This window comes from Halichoeres trimaculatus, unplaced genomic scaffold, assembly GCF_033239565.1.
Source record: "Halichoeres trimaculatus isolate MK-OKI-2021-1 unplaced genomic scaffold, fHalTri1.1 fHalTri1_scaffold_12, whole genome shotgun sequence".
In the NCBI taxonomy this organism is placed as follows: domain Eukaryota; kingdom Metazoa; phylum Chordata; class Actinopteri; order Labriformes; family Labridae; genus Halichoeres; species Halichoeres trimaculatus.
In genome coordinates this window covers 18457543-18478199 of record NW_027437190.1, presented here as the reverse complement: position 1 = coordinate 18478199, position 20657 = coordinate 18457543, and positions in this window count along the sequence as shown.

The following is a 20657-nucleotide window of genomic DNA, read 5'->3' as shown; positions in this document are numbered from 1 at the left end:
CTTACTCTCAAGCTCCAGCTCCTTTTCTTCCTTCCTCTTAACTCAAGCCCCTAAAGTCCAAGGAGGCACTTAAGCAAGCTGCGCTCATTCATCCTGGGCTATCAAGTTCCTCAAAATTACTGTTGACCCAGGCTGAAACACATGTCAGAAACGTGCAGTTACTGTTCTGATGGCGGGGGCTCAAGCCCTCAGGAAAGCCGCTGCTTTTGGTCTCTGTTGGGTTTGAAAGGACCTGGAAAAGAAAGAATGAATTAAATCTACCCAGAAGAACTGCTGGGAACAATGTTGTATGGCTAAGGTAGAAGCAGAGCGTAATCAACAAGCATTGCAACATTATGTAGGGCATTTAAGCATTAAATATATATGTACATTTAAGGGGGTACATTTTGAAGAAATTGTCAACATGTAGGGATCCCCGACTGATCACTGAGACGAATAGCTCCATAATAACATAGTCAAGGTAGAGCATTTGTATCATTTTTGGCTGTGAGGAGCTTAGTGGTCAAGTTAGCGGTGAAAGAACTTTAATGTCTTATTCATACCCAACACAGGAAGAAGGGGAAAAAGATTTTTGACAGTTATTTCAGATTTGATTTTAGGTGGTCAACATTCCTGAACGCATACTTAAATAACAGACAAACAGAATTTTGTGCTGGCAGCAACTCTTTGTGTATGAAACCAATACAGTTTGGAGTTTCCAATGCTCAGCATCCAAAGCCTAAAAATGACCTGAGCATCAGCTTTTCCTGGTTGCAGCACTCACTGCGCACTCAGGGTACAATAGACCAAGCTGCTGTTGTTTTACAACTCGGGAGTGAAAAAGTGTGTGTGTAGTCATACATTGTTATTGGACAAGAGACTTTTTTCTTTAAACTGAAATAATTCACAATATCCAGGACTTCCTGTGTAAAACAACAAAGTGTTTCGCTGATTTCTTAAAAAAAAAAAAAAACTCTAACACAGCCTTAGATGGGGAGAAAAAAAGTCCATCATTGCTCAGCCGGTTAAATAAATTGAGAACGACCACGTCCTGTCAGAGCTGCTCTATCTAAAACAAATCCAATAGACACCTGAGTCCTGCGCCTTCAGTTTCCTGTATAATGTCTAATTTAGGGACAAACAGTGTCAGCCAGAGGAGACACACCAGAGTCCTGTAGATTTAAAAACTGAGGAGAGATGAGAGGGTAAAAGGAAGGAAGCAATAAAGACGTAGAGTTACTAAGAAAGAGGAATGAAAGTAAGTTTGTTAGGGAGGAGAAAGGAAAGACAGCAAATGAAAGAAAGTGCTTCTAGAGGCAGACACTTGGTGTGGCTTTGATAGAGCAGGAGAGACACGGGACACAAAGTGGAGAAGACAGTTTCCATTACCCCCGGCACCCACCGGAGAATAATTTGCTGAGGCTGGGTAAATTGTGATTTAAGAAGTGTAATGATGTGTAATAATTTTCTGTCACTGTTGTCAGTAAGAAGACAAGGCAGGTCTTCTCGACAGGGTGAGGACGAGGGATACAGAAAAAAACAGGAACTTGGATTCACTCCAAACAAATCAAAGAGGACATAATGTGTAATGTGGAAAGCAGCTTACAATCAAGGCAATTTAATCTTTATGAAAGTGAAAATAAATGAGAATACAGGTGCTGAAGATGTATTACAAGACATAGACAGTAGTCAGAACGCATTCTCATTTCTTCTCTTATTCATCATTCTCAGAGCTTCTCCGGTAACAGCTGCAATAAGCAGCTATAAGGGGCTAGCAATAAGATAAATTAAATAAACACAAAGATCTTTAGCATCGATGGGATAAAAAAGGTACCCACTAAAGAGACTTATCCAGTACTGGCTCATCCAAACAATGACCCAGTGAGAGGTTACTATAACGCACTACACAATGACCACAACAACCACAACAGCATCACCACCTTTAACACAACAAGCTTGGTTTCAAGATCTTCAAGCAGGGACACACCGACAACCAAACAACACCAAAACCTACCCAAGTCCTCCTTAACCCGAGCTTAGGATAAACGGACAGCAGCAGCCAAGCAGAGTATAAAACATAGGTATAGTCACTGTGAAGTCACCCACTGGGCTATGATGAGATATTTTGAAGCTATAAAACTGCGGCGCCATGTACTGGTCCAACCTAACTTTTGGTGTAAGATTAGTCAGCTGTGGCTTTCAAATGCAAATTTAAGTCAAATTTGTAGCCTCTATAAATCCATGTGTGAACCATCAGTTAATAAACATTTTCCATTCCGAAGAACATTTTCTGAACCATGATGGGGATTAGATTATGGAGGCGTATGGGGATTCTTTCACTTTAGCAGCCAGCCCAAGCGGCAACCTCTGGTCTAAGAATATGAGACACTGTGTTAAAATCTGCTGTTTCTCCAGTGTTAACCTATTTACAGCCTGGTTCAAAAACGTCTCCTGTCTGAGTCGCTAATTTCACTAACGGCACCCACTGTACGGGGGATGAATTGTTTTCAAACTTAGCCGTTCAGAGGATACTAAGATTGCGAGCTCGCCCAAACAGAGGCACAGCTGAGGGTCACGTGACAGACAGGCGCCCTATAGCTGAAGGCGAAGCCCCTGCCACTACCAATGTGGCCGCTATAGCCGATGTGCTTTATTTACCGCTTCAGTAACAGACGGGTGACGTTGGCGAGACTACATCCATGTTTTATACAGTCTATGAGCCAGCCTCAAGTGGACACAAGTGGACACACGAGGAACTGCAGTTTTTGCACTTCCACACTGCCATCACCAATGTTTTTATTTATTTATTTATTTGTTTTTAAGTAAGAACCATGACACCTAAGGGAGACTCACCAGTCGGATGTCATAGAAGATAACCAATACAACCATGCCAATCAAATCATACACAGTCAAAATGATATCCCCGTGTGAGCTCTAGCAGCTAAAATCTATTGTACAACTTAATACCAAGTACTTATTTTTCTTTTGTTTAGCCTACATAACTGAAAAACTTGGAGCTGCATCCGACTTTTCTATTATTTCTCAAAGAGGTTTTTGAACCTTTTTCATGAAAAGCAAGACAATGTACGCATACCTATTAATAGTTGAACCATTGTAGGAGCAAGGATAAAGGAGAGTACTTCAGCGTCATTGTGTTTACCTTCAATGAGCATTTTGTCCTTTTAGGGATTATTCTTTCATTGTCTTATAAACAAATTAAAAACACATCGTCTTTATGCTATGTCAGTTAGTTAAGAGAAAAAAGGCAACTTATCATACGGCAACACTTTTTCTAGTTCTTAATCAATGTGTGGAAGCAGAACTATCATTTGAAAAGTTACCCTCCACTTAGCTTTTTGTCAAGTTGATGAAACAACAAAAAGTTAAAACTTTGTGTGCTTTAATTCATCCGTTCACTTTTTTTTTATTACCATTTGAAATGACTTAGGAAAGATGTCCTCAAAATTGTGTGTATCCTCATTACTCTGGTGCCCAACCCAACCTATATGAGCATTCAACAAAGGAGTTTTATCTTTGACATATGTAATTTATGAAAAATAAAGCACTCGCTTCACTGTTATTAATGCCTCATCACAAGCTCCAATAGAGCAGGGAGTCTTCGGCTTTGAGTGATTATGTTATCACTTTTAGTGTATGTTTTGCATAGACGTGCACAGGTTTTGAAGAAGGAGACTCAAAGAAAGGAGGGATACTTTGAGAACTGTCTCTCCCAGGGGTGCTCTTACACTGATGCAATACATTTAAATACAAATAAGCAAACTATTCTTCAAATACATATAGCTGTTTGACATATTCTACAGTACAGTTTGTGCTAGGAAAAATTAACTTCGCTGACAAATAGAGGTGTGAATTTATTGCTTGTATTTCTAATAAAAGGTAGACAATGTATTGAAATAGATAGACTTTTAGAAGAGGTTCATTTCAATTATCCCTTTCAGTTTATCACTGGGAACATGTGGAGTAGTATAATAATGTCACCGTCAATCACAGAAATGCAAATTGTTTTCCTGCTTTTTCCCTTTTTCTTTTTAGTAGACTGTACCATTTAACAACCAATAGTTTCCTTCAATTTGCAAATTAGAAAACAAAGAAAAGAAAACTTTTTTTTGAATAGTTATTGCATTTTTCAACTTACATGTGAATTCAGCACGTGTTTATCACAGTAATAGCTCCTTTACAAGTGGCTTAACATGAATGCATAATGCATCCACAAAGAGCACGAAATGTCATAAATCAAAATGAAAAGGTTTGCTGTGCAGCACAATGACAAAGCAGCAGGTGACTACACTAATTTAACATATTTTATAGTCAAAGGCACGAGTTCCTGTTATTACACATTTGCTAAATTACAAGAACAAGCTGTGCCCTCTTTTGTCTTACACCATCCTCACCATTACATCTTTCTCCACCTCTTTCTCTCTTACTGCATCTCTGTCCTGTTTTCAAAACCAAACTTGTTTGATCATAAATTGTTGAAGTGCAATGACTTGTCTCCTCCACTTTCACTCTGTGGTCCTAGTTGTTGCAAGAGAAGATTAAAAAGTCTGCCACACTACCCAACCAGTCTCAGCATACCATTAGCATATATATGAGATTTGAGACATTTTCTAATATTCTCCAGCAGGACTCATCTGTCATGGCCTGGTGATGAATTATGAAATGCTTGTTTGGGTGTGAGGGAGCTGGAGAAGGGGCAGTGTTGCCTCCCCTCCTTCTCCTTACTTATATAACCTTTACTACCTGCATTAAAAAGAGAGGGGATAATCAAAGTTGGTACAATTCAATGAAAAGGGGAGCTTGATGCATGCTTTTGCTTGTTGTGCCTGTAAATATGTGTGAAAACAGGTAGCATCTAGTGGATACTCGTGGCTGGGCTTGTACCAACTGGGTGAGGCCCTCAGAATGACCCGGCATTAGCAGCAGAGGCTGAGACCATGGGTGTTCATCATGATGTGGGCACCCAAGACATAATAAGAAAAGCAGAGCTTACCCCTAGATATGAAAATGAAGTCTTAAGAATTCTCTCCACTTCAGGGGAGGCGTATCATGAGTCAGTGGAAAAAATGAACCCCAGATAAGAAGTGTGAATTGAACAAGAACCAATCATCCATCCTCTTCCTCCACTCAGCTTTCTTTCATATTAGTACGATTTTTACTCAGCCAAGAAAAGGAGAGAAATGTTGAACCTTTTTAAGACACATTTAAAATGCTTAAAATGATTTTTAAAGTACACTTTGTCTTATATTTTGGATTATGAAGACACTTTGAGCCAGCTTGCTTAAAAATACAAAAGCATCTGTTTTATCCCTGTTTTTAGGGATTTTTAGGGATTACTGTGTACGGTGGCCAGCAAAGTAAGTATAGGTGGTGTTTGGGCAACAAAGGAAACAACCTGCAAACGTTAGAAGACCCCAAAGATAGGGTTTTCTTCTGGGTATGAAAAACACTGTGTTGGCCGTGATTGGGCTTGTGAGAGGTGGGGCAAAAACGATGAAGGACTCTTAAACTTCACCTGCACCACACAACTGAAATGATAAATATGAATAACAATGTGACACTAGTGACAAACTGATGGATTTTTTTCTATCAAAACATGTGGTTTCAAGACGGCCAAGCACATTTTCACCTCTGCCTGTTGACACTGTAGTTTCTGAAAGAAAGAAAGACATCATTGGCAAACAGCATAAAGAGCTAGCTAGACCCCAACCATGTCTGATGGGTAACAGGTGCACAAGATTATATCCTGTGATCAGTGCAATACCAACAGAGGTAGTGTTTATCACAAACGGTGTTGATAATAGGATTTCAGGTTTTGGCATTTGTCTCATTTACGACTAAGAATATAACAGATGGAAGGAGTAACTTTTTAACTTAACATGAATAAAATGATCAGTTAAATATTAATTTGTCTCACGAGGATGCTAATCTTTTTGTTGAAGTGTTTCAGACATTAGAATCAGTGGGGCTTAATTTTCTATAACTGTACAGATAGATGAAATCAGTGAAATCAAATTTTTAAGACAGGGTCTGAAGGACTTTTTGTTACTTATAAGTAAACACAACATCCAAACTGGGCTCTTCCTCCTTAGATCAGTGCACACGTACATTCTCATACCGTGACTGCATGAACATAGTCACCAGCCCAGCAACCACCTGTAGCATTGCGTTTCTACGTGAGAGAGGCTCGAGAGCTCAGCACCTGCCTTGGCATGTTAGCACAAGCTCATCGCTGGTATTTGACACATATCTGGTTAGCAGAAAGCTGACTTACATTGCTCTTTGTCCTGAGCTGCTCTTCAGTTGTTATGCCCAAAAGTGAGTGTAGGTTGACCTCATTTAGGAAAAAGCTTTATCTGTATGGCATTTCGTTTCACTTTGGTTGTGTTTTTCTTTCTCTGTGCTACGTCCAGTACAGTAGCTGCTCTGATTAGCGTACCCTCGCACTCATCAACACGCAAAGTTACTTGGGCACTGGGTACGCTGTGGTTAGCTGATGTAACCACACTTACTCTCCATGTCCTGATATAAGCAAAACATCAACATACAGGCCAAGGAGGAGTTTGAGGCAGACACAGACGCTAACGCACATGTATAGAGGGCCATAGGTGACGATTGAGCTGGTTTAGTCCTGTAAAAGTTGACATTTTATCAGTCTTGCTCACCCTGTCAGGATTCTAATTTGCATTATAATCTGTTTTGATTTGACCACCCATTCATCTTTTTTATACACAGCTTTCATTACACCCAACCATAACTTAATATTAATCTTTTTTTCTTCAAAACTGACAGATTTCTTGTAGATTTTTTCCTTTCCATTTCCAGTACAAAACGGTTTTGCTTGAGAGAGGGGAAGCAAAGAATTAACTGTTTTTGTATATGAGAGCAGTCTTTAACACAATGCTAAATATAAGAACATAATCAAATGTATGTGAATAAACATGAATTCTTTATAAAAGCCATGTTGCCCCTATTATTCAAGCATTGGTATAACATTTGCAAGATCATGTTTACCAAGGAAGTTTGACCTTATAACAAGAAATTCACCGTAACTTACAAAAATTTGACCGTGCATACCATATAATTTATTACATACATGGAGAAAATGAGTCAACAAGTTCAATTACAACTAACATTACATATAATTTACCTCAGAGAGAGTTTAGACACCACAGCTCATGGTGTGACGGGGGAGGTGTAATACTTTATAAAGCTTTTTATTCTCAACCCTTGCAAATATCCCATGTGTTAATTAAATGAGTAAAAAGTGCAGTGGCCTGTGTCCTAAATTAATTGCTTTCTATTAGATTACATTATTGTAGATAGACCAAGCCGTATTATTAACATTGTTGTACATTCTCCTACATTCAATTTCCTTGAACATTATTATTGCAAGAAATCACTCTTTTTCTTGCGCTTTCTCTCCCTCTCTCTCTCTTTCCTTCTCGAGATTGTTCCAAATTTCTGTCATGGTGCATTCTGCTCAGTTAATTAAAGGAGGCTAAAGTGCAGTGGCCTGCATCCTATTGCCATCAAATCCATAACTTAGAGAAAAAACATTTACATTAACTTGCCATTAATACCGCCTTTGTCGGCTTTTCAATTCCCGCTAAGTATGATCTTACACAATAATTGCTGTTGCCTGTGAGACAAAAAAGGCGAGGAAGACCGTGAGGGGGACAAGAAGAATTTGATGCTACTGTTAATTAAATGAATAAATGTGCACCGGGCTGTGTCTTGGAAAACAGCCTTGAGTAATAAAAATATAGCCAACAATCTCTCGCTCTTCTTCCTTTCAATTCCGTTTTGAATGCTATTACACACGGTAATGGAGTTTGGGAATGGGAACTTCTTGATAGCTGTCAGAAAGAAAGAGAGCAGGCTGAGAAAGCCGTGTATTTCTTTCTCTTTTTTTTATTAAAACAACTAAGCTCAGCAGTCTGTATCCTATCTCCACTATTGGATTGGATTATTTTACATTTTGATTGAAATGATGTCCACGCCAGATAAAAGCACGGACCCCAGCTGTTGTAATTGAATCAGGGTGGAGTTGTTTATTCGCTTGATCTACAGCGGTGATTTGCTTGTCCTAACACCCAATGCATAAAAGATCCACTCTTGTTTAACACACTGCTGATTAGATCTGTTTAAAATGGCGAAACAAGAGGCGTCCGTGTCCAGAGATGGGCAGGCATAAAGATAATACATATAACAGCATCAGGAGAAGAGGGGGAGGAATAGAGAGCAGGAGAAGAGAGGAGAGAAAGGAGGATACAAAGGGGCCTCACACTCCCTGAGTGTATGTGTGTGTGTGGATGGGTGTGTGTGCACAAGTGTTTGAGTGCTGTAGATGCACCATCTGCTAAACTTTCCAAGTGTGACTAAAACTTTCAATAAATAAATTTTTCATGGTGTGGATGCCAGATGCACAGGAGGCCTTGAATTGCATTTAAATAACATCCAGTAAGGAGTTATATCAAGTATTTCCATCTCTCAAATTGATTCTTGTAAAATTTAAAAGTACAAGTAAATTGGTTTTTAATATGTCTAACTCTAGTCACATTACACAGAGAAAAACAGAGATAATTTTATCAGACTTCACACATTACAAACATGAAATAAGGCCTCAATCCTGAGTGTCAGATACCACCATTTGATGTGATATTACACAGCTTTATTCAGTGAATCTTATTTATGAGGGCTACTAAATGTATGCTATACAATGGATGGTTGATCATCAAATAATGACTCTTATCACTTTGGGGTAGGATGCACATCCATCATGCCGAGAAAAAGGTGAAGTACGCCCCAGTGCGCCATGCATGCTGATTTCAATATCACTCCTTCAGGGAGCACATACGAAAACATAATCTGCTCAGATTGTGATGCCACTCGTACCACAATAACTGTGTCAAGGGCAGAGGCAAAGACTCAAATGTGTTTACATTTTTTGCATATCAAATGTGCGATAAGAGGTCTAGGCAAAAATCTACATCACATTGGTGCTTGAGTTTCATTTTAACTTTGTGATGAAAAGTTTTACGATGGTGTTACGATTAAATTTGATCCATAGCATACTCATTCTCCATGAAACAGATAAAAAGGATTGTTGTCTTAGATACTCAAAATGCACACAATATTTACACAGTGATAAAGGTGGAGAAAGCACTCTGATAATGTAGCGTTTGTTATCTGGCAGTTAACTTTTCAGATTGCTACAGATGTGACACAATGTTTATGTTTACTACACTCACTGAAAGAATACGTATCAGTATGAACAGTACAGCAAGATAGCGTCACTACCTCATGTGGCCTTATCATAAAATGTAGATGCATATATTAACTGGGCGATCTTTGAATATACCCGGTCAGGTTTCGCACAAAGCATGAAACTGCAAACAGGATATGTATCAACAGTGAACTTTCCTTGGGACATAAAAACAGTGTGTAATCTCTGGCATTTACCGACATTCAGATTAGGCCAACATTTGTCAGAAAGTCTAACCTTTGTCCTACCCTGCCTGCGCATTATCTGCATATTAAACCTTTACATCAGACTCTGTTGTATCCCCCTAAAAAAAAGCAGCTTTTGTAAAAGCATGTGTTTAACAATTTCTCATGTTTCAGACACTATTGGGTTTCTCCCCCTGTAATCAATCATCTCTATTAACCACCATATCTCCTGCTCCGCCAGCCGTGACCCCCGGACAGCTGAGCTCAGATTTTATCACTGCATGCATTCCGCGTTTTACTTTTCCCGACACCCCCGTGTTGCTTTACAATTCTCTCTGCTGTCGGCTCATGTGGTGTTTTAGGCATCCTGTTGTCCTGTGGTTTGTTTTATCTGGCTGTTACATTTGCTCACAGTGGCCCTACAGGGTAACCTGAATAACCTTAAACATCCAAATATGAACTCTGGACAGGTAGCTGAAAAGTGTGGCATTTAAATCATTACATGAATCTACAACACAGAATTCAGAAGTCAATGCGATACACTATAGCAAGTCTCTTCCAAATATATGTGATAAAATCATTTATGGCACTTATTATCATAACTCTTTAACCAATACCCAGATGTTTAAAACAACTGAAAAATTACATTTCTTCGGTAAAGCCCTTTTGACAGTTTGTGACAAGCTGTGGCATGTTTCACAGTTGATTGGCCGAAGACGGCTAAGGCTTGTGATTAAGTTAAAATAAAGCATTTAATTGCAAAAATATCAAATAATGACATCATAAGAAAGTTTTCTTCTTTCATGCAGCTTTATTTGTTTGCCTGAACATTTCCTTTGTGTTGCATAGTATTGGTAATAGGTTGTTGTAATGTGCAGAAAATACTGACACACACATTATACATATAACATAGTTATCATTAGTGCACACATATACATACATTTCAACCTGCAGGTGCAACCACTTTTGGTCAATGATATACTTTAAAGGCCTAAAACAAAAAAAGTTGTTGTTAAATTTAGATAAGATTTTTCAGATCATATCAGGAGTGCAAAAAGAAAAGGATGGGAAAATTATGCTGTTTGCCTTTTTTTTGTTATTGTTTTGTTATTGTTTTGAATCATATGGATCTGAACTGGTTTTATTGCACATGTTCACACTGAATTACTCAGATAGGTGTCGTGTCGGAGGAGTTTACATCTGTCGGTATCAGAAAGAGAAAGAGAGAAAGACAGGATGCAGCAAAGATGTCCTCAGCTCAGACTGCTGCATTTGACCTTTTCTCTCGCTGTCGGTGTCAGCCCATCAGCTATGAAACAAACACACACACACACACACACACACACACACACACACACACACACACACACACACACACACACACACACACACACACACACACACACAGTAAAAAAAGAAAAAAAGAACACAAAGCAATAATGTGGAAATGTTAACAGCTCACAATTAAAAATGTGATTTATGTTCCGTGCAGCTGTTAAATGACACCGCTGCTCGACGATATCGATTTCCATATCATTAGCATAATAGTTTTATTGTGGTATAATTACTAAATAAAAAGGCTCCTACCTGGCAAACCTTACTGCGTATCAGGGACTCTTAAACGAGCAAAATGTTGCCTCACACAAGTAACATGGGTCAATTGCAGCCGAGGATAGTCGGGGGTAATGATTAGATCATTAAAATTTAGTCTATGCTTCACAGAGCATAGAGAAAATTAACTTCCCCCCACCAAGCTCATTTTTCTGCTGAACATGAAATAATGATTTTCTGCCAGTATAATTACAAAGCTAACATCTGATAGAGTCAGCATCCAGGGGGGATTATCACATGCATGAGTATTAGACCTCATTACCAGCTTGACTGCAAAATTATTACATCTTGTAATTGGATGGCGAGATTTATACACAGATTGGGCCAGGGTTCCTCGGTAAGATTGTAATTACAGGCTTCGCTGGTTCGCTACTTATCACACCGCATGCAGGAGGGAGGAGGGACAGAAAACAAGCGGAGAGGAGGGGGAAAAGGAAAGACCGTTTCATTAAGCAGGGATACCCTATCAATAGCAAAATGGCGTTGTGGCCAGGCTGCGCGGATAGCTGGGGCGAGTGGGTAACATCTCTCCTCTCTTTCTCTATTTATGAGGCCAAACAGTGGAGATGTTTGCAGTGGGGAGGGGGGCCGAAGGGGGGCATTTATTATTACCAGGGTTCCTCTCCCTGACAAATGGGATTTCATTTATTTAACCTCCACTGATCTATTCCATTCAAACGTATAAACGCGCCATCCGTTTTTTTACGACCGCTGCAGAGTCAACGCCTCAATTATCTAAAGGCTAACTGAGTGTTAAAGTGAGCCATCTGCCAGTGGGAAGCCCATTGATTTAATTTGCCTTGTGGTTTTTACCCCCGGTGCAACCAGGGCCCCACTTTGTGCATTTATAGAAAGAGGCGACAGATACACATATCCCTCATTGAACTTGAGTTCAAAGAGTGATCAAAGGGTGTTTGAGTGCGTGAAGCTGTTGCCATGTCACCACATACTCCCTTTACTCGATGCATGTGAAAGTCCACTACTACTCACACTTCTTGGTGTTGTACAAGTCAAAGTCAAAAGGGAGAGAAATGAAAGTTAGCGGAGGATCAATATCTCAGCCTAAATTTGACGAGGAGGATGTTGGCCTGCCGATGAAGGGGACACCTTTGTTCTCCTGGAGCCAGCTAATCTCTGCCTGCCTGCATGCTGAGAGACTATTGACACAGCATGTGTGTTTGTCAGTGTGTGTCTGTGCACAGTCACACAACCATCTTTGTGAATTACAAAGTCTCTGTTGTCCATGCACATATTTGTCCCTTTGCCTGTTACGGAACATAGGTGACTTGTATCTGTGAGCGTTTGTGTGTGTATATGTGTGCGCTCTCTTGCACGCGCATGCAGACGGATGTTTCCTTGAGTGTGTGTTCCCGTCCCTGCAGGTCTCCTTTGCAGCTAATTTTATAGTCAGCCCCGCTCACTAATCAGTGTGCCAGCAGTAATGGAGTTGTTATTGGAGTCCATTACAAAGAGCCAGGTTGGATCAATGCTGGTATCAGTGTTCACAGATCCAGCTCGTTCAGCCTGTACAGACACACACACACACACAGATTCAGAGGGGGATGTGTGTGAATATGTTTGTGTGTGGATGCACTCTCAGTATGTGTAAAAACTCAGCGCATCCTGTCATGATACTGACTGTTGATGCATCAGTTGTTCAGTCTCATTTAGATAGTTATATATGGACTTTTTTTTCTTCCTCGTCTTCTTTTTTTTATTTATTTATTTTTTAAATAATTTTTTAAATATCATACAGTAGATGGGAATGCATTTTAACAACAAATCATACAACTGAGGGTTTAAAAATTCCTATTTTCGAATTACTATTCTTATCAAATGATAAATTGCATGATTCAGTAAAATAATGAGTGTAGAGTGACTTATTTGCATTAACTTCTATGTCTTTTTTTGTTTGAAGTTAACTATTTTAATGAATAAAACTGTGGAGGTCACAGAAAAGGCTGCACTTGAGTTCAGCACAAATATACAAGAAAGAACAAGTGTCATACATCATACTGTATTACATAAAATCCTTCTGGATCACATCATAATATTCAGCATCATACAAAACAAATCAAATGAGTTGCATTGCATTGGAATGCATATTTTTTTACCATACTGTATCATATCATGTGGTGTTGTATCATATTGTATTGTATGGAATCAGATTGTATCACATTAAATTATGCTTAGTATGCCACTTTAGATCATTTTTTATTTTTAAAATACTGGACAAGTTACTTTTTATTATTTTTGCTTCAATGGTTACAAAATACAGCGAAGAGCTCAAGCTTTAACAGGAAAAATCAAACTTATTGGAGTGGCGCTATGCTGTTTGTGTTGTGTAATTTAATCTACATGCTTTACATGATGAGACATATCCAGTGACTAGTTAACAGCAGCATGACAACCAAATGTGGCCAATAATCACCTGCTGCTAACAGTGTGAGTGTTATTGGCAAGGAGATGAGAGAAAATCCCTTCAAGTGACACTCCTGAGCAACAGCTCAAAAACACATGGCTGACTGTCGGGGATCATGACACATATGGATCCTTAGGCCCAGCGAGAAAAGTATAACATTACAGATTTACTGTTTTGTTAGTAGTTTGGTTACTTTTTTTTTTACATTTTAGTTTAAATCTAAAAATGTAGAAAGGAATCTGCAGACAGTAAGTTGTTGTTTGAATCCATATACTGTACACATGCTGTGCTATTGGAAAACTAAATGTTAGTTCCTATTAGCCCCTCCTTTTTTTTTCTTCTTTTTTTCCCCATTTTTCAGTACAAGTCTCTCTCCCCCAGAAGTCTTCCCCTCCCTCCCTCCCTCCTTCCCTGTCTGTTTCCCCAGAGTCACTCATATGGTATTTAAGTGGAATGGGGCCCATTAACCCTGCCAGCTTGTGTCTTCCCTCTCCTCCATTGATCAGAATGCACACTGGAGATATTTTATTACCGCTGGTTGTGGGGGACTGACGCAGCCGATTAAGCAACTCTTCATTTTCAGTCATGATGGAGCGGGATCATCTGTGTGCATGTGTGTGTGTGTAGTGTATTCCTGTGTGTGTGAATATTGCTCTGGACATAGATTGGAAGGAAATTAGCTCCCCCGGGAAGTATCAGAAGGAATTATGGGTGCATTTAGCTTTGCTGGAAATGTCTGCTGAAAAGATCATGTATATTTTCTTTCTTTTTGGGTTGATTTATATCATCAGTCATTCAAATGCTGCCAGATTCTTCACTTGTTTTATGTTGTTTTCCTATTACACAACATACTGTGTGTGTTTCATGAAACAAAACAAAGTTAATTGGAGGATTAACTTGAAATTCATTGTTCAAACAAGATACATAAGAAAAAAAAAACATTAAGGGAGCTTTATTTAAAAACAATAAAAGAAAATGTGTTATCCGTTAGTTTTAAACACCAAACAGCTGCAATCAGATTCAACTTACATAATCTACAGTCATCACTTCTCCATGCAACAATATCAACCTTTAGGAACTTAAAGACTAAAAGCAACTTAAAAAAGATATAAAAAGAGTGTTTTTCTTATTTTTGTCCACAGATACTTCTTTTTCAAGAATCAAACTGTTACTGATTCCCTTTCCATTCCTTTCCTTTCATTTTTTTCTTGATTTTTTTTTTTCATCACTTACTTATTTACTTGCTTTTGTTTTTTACAGGTCTACAAAGCAAATGTTGTTTCAAGCTCGCCCAATGCCAACCGTTCGAAAGCTAAATGAAAATTAGGTGACATCTTTTGCTTAAGCAGTTTCTTAAATGTCCACTTCAGGCTGGCTCAAGTGTTTGTAGCTTGGTTAAGTTTGTAAGTAAGCAAATAAAAAAGGAAAAAAAAAAAACTCTTATCCATATGTCTTATGTCGCTTTGACTTTTTTTTTTTTTTATGAGGCATTTGTTTTTTGTTTTTTATGTTTCGTTTCCAAGTAAGTGTATATAAAGTGTTAAAGTCACCGTTCATCAAGTGTCCACTTAAAACTAGACTCTGACCTACCAAGCCAAAAAAACAAACAAAACTTTTACAGCTTTAAAAAAACATATTTACACCCTGGTTCTGAAAAACTAATTTCACCATTGGTATGCACTGCCAATTCACAGGGGTGGACTTTTTTTCTAACTTCAGAGGTTCAGAGGATATTAAGATTATGACTTTGTCCAATCAGAGGAACAGCTTACATCACTATGAGGTCAGGTGCCCCATAGCTGTTACTGGGGAGGATCAAAGCCGGCCTCTTGAGTTGGAATTTCCTATATGGCCCCTTATCAATGATCGGCGTCATTGTTCTGCATCAGAAACAGATGCTTGACATTGCTCTATGTCACTTTATCATATAGTCTGGTTATGAGTGGGGCTTCCTTGACTGACCAGTGGGGTCACTGTAAATGTGAGTTAGCATTCTCAATATATTGCTAATCATCTTTGGGTTTCATCATGCCTCTTCAAGAACCGATGGGTGATGCCAACAAGACCATATTTCTGTTTTGTACAGATGCACACAGTATATTCATAGTAGATTGCAATCTCTGTCAGCATGAAGCATTCAACCAATTCACTTTTTGTAATTTTCAATAAATGGCTGCAACTGTGTAGAATGGACATCACAGGGGATGATGGATAAATCTAAAGTGAGCCAGGAGGTGATGGGGAAAGTTCCCCAGGTAAATGTCAAGGAGGCTCTAAATCCACCTGCTCATAACTCTGCATAGATAACATTCATCCATGGCTTTAGCCATCCCATTGCTCACAGGGCCTCTCTTCTGCTACGATATGAGATACTTCACCTCTCTGCTTCTCTCTCATTTTTTTTTATCATGGTTATTCAATGCCCTGCAGGTAGGGCTGCATGACTGAAGAGTGGATGAGTCATGGAATAATTCTGGGTTGGAGTAGTGTTCAGTTATTGAACACTGTGGAGTAAAAGCTATTCTTGCAGGAATGTAGAAATATTCAGCAGAGGCTCATATGCTGAAGGCTTCAGAATAGAAATATTGAGGACAGGATCATCCAAGGAGAAAACTTCTTAAATGACATAAAATATACATTGTGTGAAAAAAATGTTCTTTAATATGATTCAAGATTTTAGTTAAAATTGTCAATACCTCTGACGCTGGAGTTGGTGTGAAAAGTCAGTGTTTTTGCAGCTTTGTGCATATCATTTTCTTCACTGCTAAATTTCTTTACATGGCCATCTGTGCTAAGTTTATTTTATTTTTATTTTCCCATTAATCCTCCCATGACAGCTACTAAATTGAAAGTGTATGTTTAGAACAGTGAGCCTCTTTGGGGGCAAGAACAAAAGTGGAGATAATGAAAAGAGTGAGCCTGGGGAGAAAACCAAAACAAAGTCATTGAGCTGTTTTGTTTTTTTCTTCTAATTTAGCCTTAGCTCAGCACTTCTTGGCACTTCACTTTGACTTGATGTAACATGAAGAAAAATGTCAAGAGGCAGGGATTGTTTTTTCATTGTACCATGGAGCATACCTATGAATGAAATCAAAGAACTGATTAATCTAAAAGCCACATATCTCAAAATAACTCCACATTTTATTTTTACTATGCCCTAAGCCCTCCATAATACATTACAGTAACCCAACACTGTGTACCCTGTTGTATTTTACTGTAAAATCTCTTGTATGGCACCCGACAAAAGTGAGATCTCAATCATTCACACAGAACAGTGTTATTGTTATTGCTGCTGACATCTACATGTTGACACTCTGTCAGCAGGAAAAGAGAGAAAGAGAGAGCTCCGCTACAGGGTGAAAAAAAAGAGAGAAAGAGAAAAAAAACTCTACTGGACATGTAGTCGGCTCAGCACAAGGAACTGGCCAATTATTTCTGAAATGGCAGGGGAGTTTCAGAAATGTGAGAGTGTTTCCCTGGATATATACCGCAGACAGCACATAAATGACAAGCACATAAACAAGACGTTGGAGTGATGACTTTTTCCCCTTCACACAAAAGACAGAATAGTGTTTCTGATATCAAAATTATTGACTCAAAATCTCTGTGAAAGCATTCAGCGTGTCTGTGTGCTTAAGCCTCAGTGTGTGTTTTGGTATGTTTGTGTGTGCACGCAGATTCCATTCACTCGTAAATTCAAAGGTTGGCTTGTGTATCATAAACCTGCGCTGTTTGACATTTGATTAAATAGCCTTACTGCCAATCAACAGAGCAAGATGCTGAGCGTCAGGTCACACAGGTTGTGGATTCTTTCCCTGTCTATTGACAGGCTGCACATTATAAGCCTAAATATAAATGTTTACATGTATGTGTGCGCAGTGTATGTCCACAATCAGCTGGGTTTACATGATATAAAGTGTCATGGTGGTGCTTTTTCCCTCTATGTCAATCATATGCAGGGCTGTCCATGTTCTCAAGAGGGATTTCTCCAGCAAGCATGTGTTTAATGCAGCATTAGAAACATATGAAAAATTGTCAAATAGTTAACATCTCAGTTTGATATTTAAAGTTTAAGGATTCATATTTTGTTTAATGAAAATGAAAAAGAATAATTGATAAAAGACTGATTTCTGATTTCAAAACGTGTTTCATACCATGCATGTTGTCACATGCACGACCTGTTAAATCTTTTAGTACAATGCCAATAAATACCTAGGTGTCAGTAACAGTTTTATAATTGTCATGCTGACTTTTTGGTACTGTGTTTGTTATGATGTTCATTTGTTTGTCATATTTCTCCAACTTTTCCAAATGTGAATGAAATTCAGCCTCATCACTCAATCACTGAACTCATCTCTCGTTGCTTTATAGAGTCAGGGTCAGAATCCATCATCTCCTTTTCTGTTGTTGTATTATAATTGACTCACCCAAATTAATTCTCAGCCAAAGTTAGTGTGCCTACAGAAAGTCTTAATGACTTCCTCCTGCCAACAGTAACTTTTTAGACTTCAAGAGTGCCTGGCATTTACCTGGAGTTAATCATTATATGTTGAAGGCCCTGTTTGCACCTTTTTTTGTTGTTGTTGTTTTTTTGTTTTTTTTTGTGCTTTGTCTCATCATCTGAAAATGCTGAGTTTCCTCTTGTTCCATGTTTTTAATAACCTTTTTCATTTATTTTTGCTGTTTTTTTCAAACAAAAGATTAGATAATTTTTTGCCGAGCCCTAAAAGGAAAAAAAGTGGCCAAGGAAATGGACGGATGGATTGTAACGTTGAAAACTTTGGGGCATCAGAGACACTAGAAATTACATTTTAATGACGTTGGCGCTAGTCAAATAGAATATTTTGCAGTTATCGGATTTTTATTTTACTTTTTTTTATTTTACTTTGTTTAATTATTTTTTTTTTATTTTTTTTATTTTACTTTACTTTACTTCATTTTATTTTATTTTATTTTAATTTATTTTAAATTATTTTATTTTATTATTTTATTTAAATGAGGCCACCTATTTCTTTTTTCTTTCTTTTTTTTAATGATATGAAGTTTTCTTCACTTATCCAACCATACTGTTTCAAAACTTCACAACAGCACCATCACAGCAACCCGCTAGAGCCCGGCTGAAGATATAAATTAAAGGTATCACTGTGCAATAATCTCACATTTTATACAGAAATTTAAAACAATAATCACAAAACCAGTCTTACTTTATACCTCATACAGCAGTTGTTCAAACAGCTATAACGATGATAAATGCAAAATATAAATAAATAAATAAAAAACAAGTGCCATACATTTATGTTAGTTTTAAACACAGATAAACACTTCCTTCTTTTGAGACATCTTTACATTTTTAAGCCACTGTTCATCAAATATTCAACCTCACTTCATGGCCAACTGTTCAAGAAACAGATGATCCGGCCTTCCTCTCAACTATTGGCATATAGATGAAAACACTAGAGTCAAGTATCAGGCTCCAAAAAGGCCTGCAGTATTTATTTGTTTTCAGGTCAAGCCTCTTCCACAATAAGAGGTTGACCTGTGACCTCTCTCTCCATTAATCAATGTAGAGATGAATAAATAAGTGGGATATGTGGCAGCTGGCCTTCCAACAAGCTGTCTACAACTGTCCAAACCACTTCAGAGTCATTTAGCAAAGAGAGACCTATAGATCAGCCAAATGGAGTTTGAAACCTAAAGAGTGACGAGGGGATTGGACAGGAGTGGAGACCAGAAGAGGATAACACAACAATCTGTTACTGGTGTGTGGGGTCTCGTGGAGGTGGGGAAGAATTGGGGGAGTGGTAGGGGAAAAAAGAGGAGTGGTGTATGGTATAGAGAAGAGGACAGGAGACAGTGTTTAACAAGTAATCAGACAAGTAATCAGATACTGGATGATATGTTGGTGTGGGTGGTCTGAGGAGACCAAGAGGTTTGAAGGAGAAAGGGTGTCCAGAGCAGAGTGAGGTGTAGATGGTTCTGATGGTGGTCCCCAAGGTGAAGGATTTAAAGAAGTGAAATGATTGTAAGAGGAAACTTTAAAAAGAGGATGTGAAATGGAAATGTGATGAGGCAATCTGTTCTTTGTGATAGCTTTGATAAGGCTGTCATCTTATCACCTCAGTGGGGTGGGGTAGGTGACATCAAGGGTCTTCGGGAATTTAAAAAAAAAAAAAAATAACATAACGTAACGTGTTTTTGTTGTGGTGGTGGTTGTCTCTCTGTTTTTTTGTATTTTATTTCATTTACCATTTACAATTTCCTCAGTCTCAGATATTGGCACTGTTGCTAAGTTCATGGTTAAATACTCGACCTAAGAAAACAATGGATTTAAGGACTGAAGGAGTAAAAAGAGAGGAGAGGGTAATTTTGCACCCTCTCCTTCAATTATTGATTATGATCTGAGCTCACTGGTGGCACCAGATGTCAGCCAAGCAGTTAAAGTTTCCAGCAGGCTGTTTAAAGCTGCTAAAACTTCTCTCCTCCTCTAATCTTTGCTGTGGTGCCCCCTCCTCTTAAAATTCAACACATGTTTTTGAAGTTGAGGATTTAACTTAAATCAAGCGGTAGTACATCACCTAACATTAACAAGGAGTTGAATGTTTTTTACCGTCATTTACAATACATAGACTGGAAAAGAACATGCTCCAAATTTTTCCCATTAAGCATCTGTTTTTTTTTTTTTTTTTTTTTTTTTTTTTCATTTGTCAAAACAGCAACCATCAGGACTGAACATTGCAGACAATGTTAAAGTGTTAGAAACTGCAGTTTGTCAAGTGATCACGTGAGGCTATAAGGAGATATGAAGTCCACATTTTTAAAATACTCAGCTTGTTCTAAAGTGCTTATATGCTGACAACCAAGTAAAAGGAAAAAGTTTTGTCGCTTCAGCTACTTTGAAGAGGAAAACAAAGAACACAGACACAAAAAAAAACCATAAAACAAAAAGAAATAAAAAAAAAACCTTACAGATCTTTTTTTTTTTTTTTTAACAGTGCTTTTTTGCTGTTTAATACTGATTCATAACTTTTTACCAGATACAGAATGACTAGGCAATGTTTTTTTTTTTTTAATATATCCCTTGCAGCCTCAAATTAAGTTTTAGTATCAGAAAAAAAATCAGATATTTTGGGAAAAATATCATATGGGGTAGTTATATAGAATTCTGACTTTTTTT